At 64.5% G+C, this 5692-nt stretch overlaps 1 protein-coding gene across 1 annotated transcript in view; it reads right to left on the bottom strand.

The window, feature by feature from the left end:
• The window catches only part of CSK (C-terminal Src kinase), a 23815-nt gene extending 18137 nt beyond the window's left edge, over positions 1 to 5678 (bottom strand). Inside the window, exon 1 of the mRNA XM_006163025.3 lies at positions 5455 to 5678. The gene's annotated coding sequence lies outside the window, so the exon portion shown is untranslated. The remainder of the gene's footprint in view (positions 1 to 5454) is intronic.
• Between the last annotated feature and the right edge of the window lie 14 nt (positions 5679 to 5692).

Raw genomic sequence — 5692 nt, 5'->3', positions numbered from 1 at the left:
GGAGCGGTTGGGGGGGGCGGGGGCCGGGGTCGGAGGAGGCGAGTGTGGGGCGCCTGCTCCGCTGTGGCTGGAGGCAGCCACTCCTGGCCCAGAAAGGTTTCTAATTACCGCTCAGGAGCCTAATTACCTCGTGCTGAGTGGGGCAGCGGGGACTGGGGACTCGGGCCTCCCCAGGGCCCTACCCTGGGCTCTGCTCCCCACCCAGCACAGACCAGGTCTCTATCTGCCTGTGCCTCGTCCCCACGCGGCCTCTCGGCTCTCAGCCCAAGGAACTCAGCAAACCACGGAGTCTCCCGCCACATTACAGGTGGGGAGACTGAGGCCCAGAGGCGCACCAGCTGTCTGGAACTTTGGCCCCAGTGCTCCGGCCCTGTTTCAGAACTGAACCTGCAGGCGTGTGGATCAGCACGAAGCTCTGAGGCCAAACCACGTCGTGGAGACTTGCTACCCACATGGGGGAAGTACCGACACCGGCGGGGGCAGACCTTCGAAATGCAAGCACGGGTCAGAGCTTACCGTCCCACCCCGGTCTGGGCCCTGCGTGGTTATCTAACCTTGCAGACCCTGTGGCTGTTTGACAGAGCAGGGAATGAGCTCTGAGAGTCACTGCATGGGGGTCACCGCACTTCCAAGGGATAGAACGGGGACTCAGGTTCAGAGATCCTGGACCTTGGCCAGACCGTCTGGCCGACCTCTCCTCGGGCAGGTGACGTGACGCCCTAGAAGTGGGCAGACGAGGGCACTGTGGGAGCCCTGCCCCAGGCCTGGCCCCCAGGTCTGGGAAGCAGAAGCCCATCTGTGCCGGCTTCTTGCTCGCTGCACACCCTGACCTCGATTGGAGAGGCCAAGAGCATGTCCGGGGCCATGCAGCAACTAGAGAAGCCCCGCATTCCAAATAAGGCCCTCTGACCTCTCTGCCTCTTCCTCAAGTGCATCTGGATTTTCATGAGCCCTCCCCTTCCAGAAAGCCCTCCAGTCTCCTCCAGCTCACTCAGACCCCGGCTTCCGAACTCCCACCAGCCCTGCCAGGAAGTCAGACCACAGGCCTTCCCCTAACTCACTCCCCTCTCCTGGCCAACAGGGAAGCCCTCAGGGTGGCAGGTCCCCTCCCGCCTATCCCCCTGTAGCGTGGACAGCACAGGCCGCAGAGGCACGAGGCTGGGTGAGGACCAGGTGTCAGGTGGAGACGCAGCAGCAGCCAGGATGGACAGGGGTCGGCTGACACCCCAGTTTCACCCACCCACGAGGCTTCCAATCAACCCTGCAGAGGGCCGGGAAGCTGAGGGCTGCAAAGCCGAGGGGCACCCAGCAGCCCCTCTTCTGCTTGCTCCTGCACTCGGGCCCAGACCACGGAAGGTGCAGGGGTGGGGGGTAGGCGGAGGGAAGCTGCGGTCGCGGGTGTACAGGCAGTGTGTGATGAGAAGCTGCTCACATCATTCAAAACCAGGAAGAGAAACCCAGCAGCCGGAGGGCAGGCTGGGCTGTGTGGGGCCCTCCAGTCCCCGGGGGGGCGGGAAGGGGAGCTCCCCGGTAGCTGCTGGACACTTCTCCCTTCCAGGCCTCAGTTTCCCCGCCTGGTCCAGCCAGTCTGCCTGTGGTGGGCGCAGCCTGCAGCCTACAGGCACCGCGCCTGCAGCACGCCTGACTGAGCAGCCCGGCTGGGGAGCACTCCGAGTCCGGCAGCCCTCCCGGCTCACCGCGCCCTCGGCCACGCAAGGCGCACACCAGTTCTTCCTCCACCAGCTCTTTATTTTTAGTCTGAATTTGACTTTAATCATTACTTAGCGGATTCTATTTCCAGCGCTTGGATGTAGGGACCCAGGGGGGTGGAGGGAGGCAAGCAATGCTCCCAGTCGGGCGTGGGGGCAGCTCCTCCACCCATCCTGTCCCCCACCACGGGCGGGGGGAACCGAGAAACACCCAAAGAGCTCGCCCTGGCCAGTCCCGCATCTTGGGGAGAACCCCACCCTGTGACCTCATCGCAGCCGAAGCTGTGGGGCAGGACAGCTGGGATGCGCACGGTCCTCCGCGCCATGACCAGGCAGAGGAGGTCTGGCAGCCTGAGAGGCCTCGGTGGGAATCGGCCGCCTGGAGGGGACCCCTGCCAGGTCACCTGGGGCTGGTCCATGCCTGCCCTGGGGAGGCCCGGGAGGCACTCCCAGCTACTGTGGTCTGCAGAGAGGCAGAATGAGAGGAAGCCAGGTGGTCACAGTGGCACACTTGGGCCAGACTCAGAGACACCGGCCCAGGAGGAGGGTGCCGGGGAACATTTTGTGGACCTCCCTGCTCCCTTCCGACCCCCAGCTGGGAGGCTTCAGAATCCCCCCCTCCCAAGGAGTGGACAGTGGACAGTGAGGCTGGCACGCTGTCCCTAGGTTGGGGCTCAGGGTGCCCAGGGCGAGGCTAAGTAGGCCTGCAGCTCCACTGGGAAATGCTGGGCTGGGCCAGCCTGGCTGACACTGGGAGGCGGGTGGCAGCCGGGCTCTCAGAGAAGAGGCCTTGTCCACTCAGTTCTGATGCTGGGAGACCAAGAGACCGGAAGGGGAATGGGTGGGGCCAGCCCCAGACACCAACCAGCAGCCCATCTTCCCAGGGCCGGCCCCATGCCCTAAGCCAGCCAATCCTATGGCCATGGAGGAAGGGGGCGGGCAGGAGCAGGGCATTGGCCATAGTGGCCCAGAACCTCAGGGCCAGAGGGTTTCAGAGGGGCTCCCTGGGCAGCCACCTGAGCGGTCAGCCGGTGTCGGGGTCTTCCCCGCAGGCAGAGGGGCCTGTAGCGGGTGTTCCTCCCACAGCCCAGCCGTCACTCATAGAGGGAGGCAGAGGGGAATGTACCAGGCACCTGCCAGCTCCTTGGCCCCGTGGCCCGCACCGTCCTCGCTGTCCTGGGCAGCACACATCGCCACCCCTGTCACTGCTACAGAGGAATTCCGGCTCAGAGGGCCAGACCCTCGTCCGAGGTCTCTCCACCCTGGCCTAAGTGGCATGCCTGGGCCTAGAACCCACGGGGGTCGGGTGCAAGCTGCCCACTCTCTCCAACACCCCGGCTGCTTCAGGGGCCTGTAGTGACAACAGTCACAGCAGTGACAGGAAATGGCACACAGGCTCGGTCAGAGGGTACAGCAAACTCACAGCGACAGCTGTTTGGAACGTTCCGCGGCTGCAAAAGTGCCCACAGACCTCGTGTTAAATGAGAAGGGTGTCAGGGCACGCGCCCGACGGTAACAGCGACGGGAGAGAAACAGAGGACTGGCAGGGAGCTTCGAAATGCCAGCAGTGGCTGCCTGGCGAGGGAAGAGCGCCAGCAGTGGCTGCCTGGCGAGGGTAGAGCGGAGGGTTTGTGTTTTCTAAATCTGCCGCAGTGCTGTTGGGCGACTTTCTAAATCGAGACCCTGAGTACACTTAGTTTTCTAGTAATGAGCTCGGATTCGCGTCCCCGGGGTACTCAGGTGGCAGGGCCATTTCTGCCGTGGACAACCTTTCCCATTTGGGACAGCCCCTGAGACACGTGGAGATCCCTCTCCACCTTCTTCCAAGACGCGACACCTCTGTTGAGGGACTTTGGGGGCTACGTATCAGACTCAAAGTCCCTCGGACGGCGGGGCCTACAACTGGACTCAGGCCACCTGGGAGCTTCTGGGAGCAGCCACGTCTCAGTGAGAGTCCTGGGCCCCTGCACCAGCCTGCACCCGGAGAGGGAAGGTGAGCTCTGCCACTCGGGCAGCTGCTGTAGCCACTCCGTGAGGCCCCATGTCGGGCCTGGTGTCCTGCACGGTCCTGCAGCATGGAGGGAGGGGAATGTTTTCTGGTCTTGCCTCACCCACAACTTAACACAGCGAGCTAAGCAACCGCTTCTGCAAGGAAAGACAGCACCAAGCCCACCTGATGCAAAAACACACATGTGCCCTTGCACTCACGCTGGCCTCTCGCCAGACCTTTCTACGGATGCCTTTGGGGCCCTGGGTGTACCCTCCAGCTCCCAGTTAGTTAAAAATAAAGAAAGAAAAGAAAAGGAAAGAAAAAGTGGCCTTAGTGCAAAGGCGGTCAAAGCAGGGTGTGAGGCGACCTGAGGGAGTGTCGCAGGCCCAGGACACCTGGTCCCCCCACTGCACGTGTCAGGGTGGCCAAAAAGGGATCGAAGTCAAGGGCGGGGGCCCGAGCAGGACGAACCAGCCCACAGCTCCTCAGGGCAGCGTCCCCCGTCCAGGAACACCAGCCTCATCCTGCGGCCTCTGTCCTGCTCCTGCTAGGCCCACACCAGGAGGGATGCAGGGACCCCGGTCACAGGGAGATGACATTGGGCCCTGGGCTGTCCTCACTCCCACGGTGCTCCAGGGGCTGCCAGCAGACAGAGCTCCCTCCGTGCCCACTCTGGTCCCACTGTGCTCTCAACGTCGGGACTCCTGCACCAGCTGGGCAAAGGTCTGGATGACCACCAGGCTGTTTCACCTCAGTGCCAGGACCAGACCCCCTCGCCGCGCCTCACAGGTGGCCCCACACTCGCCCAGCCTGTGGGACCCAGCCTCTGTGCCGAGAGGACATGACAGGCAGAGCAGGGGCCGGAAGCCTTCTCCCTCCTCCCCAGTCCTCTGCAGGGGAGCACGTGCTCACCCACAAGTCCCTCCTGGGCCAGGCTGGGACCCTGGGAGTGAAGGTGCTGCCTGGCTCCCCCAGCCGTAGCATCCTAGTTCTGCAGAGCTGAGCATGGACACCCAGAGGCCTGGCCTGGCGACTTCCTCCTCTGAGCCTCAGGTCCCTGGTCTACAGAATGGGGGGGAAGTGAACTCCTAGTTAAGCTCCAAAGATCTGGAGACCGGGCACACCCCTTCCTGACACCTGGACTGGGCCCTGGGAGCCTGGGAGAAAGGGCTGCCAGGGTGCCAGGAGGTGAGGGCATGGTGCGAATGCCGCGTCACCTACCCCCTGGACCAAGGCCTGCCTGCTTCCCCCACTCAAGGGTCAGAGGTCCCTTGGCTGAGTCCTGGTCTTCTGGGAGGCAGAGGGTGACAGGCTCAGCCCAGGGCTCACGTCAGCAGAGCCTCAGCAGGGGCACTAGGGAGGGGTCAGGCCAGGCACCAGCTGGGAGGCCCTGGGTGGAACGACCGATCTCCCCAACACACACCTCGTGCAATCCCCATTCTCAAGGGCCCTGGCCCACACTGGGCCTCTTGCTCCAAGTTCCAGTCACCCCGCGCTCTGAGCCGCATTACGGGGACCGGAGTACGAGGGACAAACCCACGGGGCTGCAGGGCGGCACCTCTCTGGCGCCCTTTCCCAATCGGCTCTGACAGTGACTCCCGGGAGAATTCGAACCCGTGCAGGAGGGGTAAAGGCGTGGGGGATGGGAGCGGACGCAACGGCGGGGGCCAGCAGAGACCGGGCATGCGACCCCCACCCTCCTCCCTCCAGAGGACGCACGGACGCCCCCTTCCTCCCGGGCTGCCAGGCACTCACCTCTCTCGGGGCGCTGCGGTCCGGGCCAGCTCGCCGCGGGTGGCATCAGCGGCCTGCGGGACGGTCCATGCGGCCAGGGGGAGGGGCGGGGCGCAGGGGTCCCCGGGGGTGCGGTACCGGAGGTAGGGGTGCGAGAAGAGGGGAGGAGGGACGGCCAGACAGAGGCAGGGGGACGGCCGCGCGGCCGGGTCCGGGAGGGAAGAAAGGCGGGGGCAGGGGGGCGGAGGGAGCCGGGAGG

Source organism: Tupaia chinensis, unplaced genomic scaffold, assembly GCF_000334495.1.
Source record: "Tupaia chinensis unplaced genomic scaffold, TupChi_1.0 Scaffold141293_1, whole genome shotgun sequence".
NCBI lineage: Eukaryota > Metazoa > Chordata > Mammalia > Scandentia > Tupaiidae > Tupaia > Tupaia belangeri.
The sequence above is the reverse complement of the archived record's forward strand: the minus strand, read 5'-3'. Positions and strand labels throughout refer to the sequence as shown.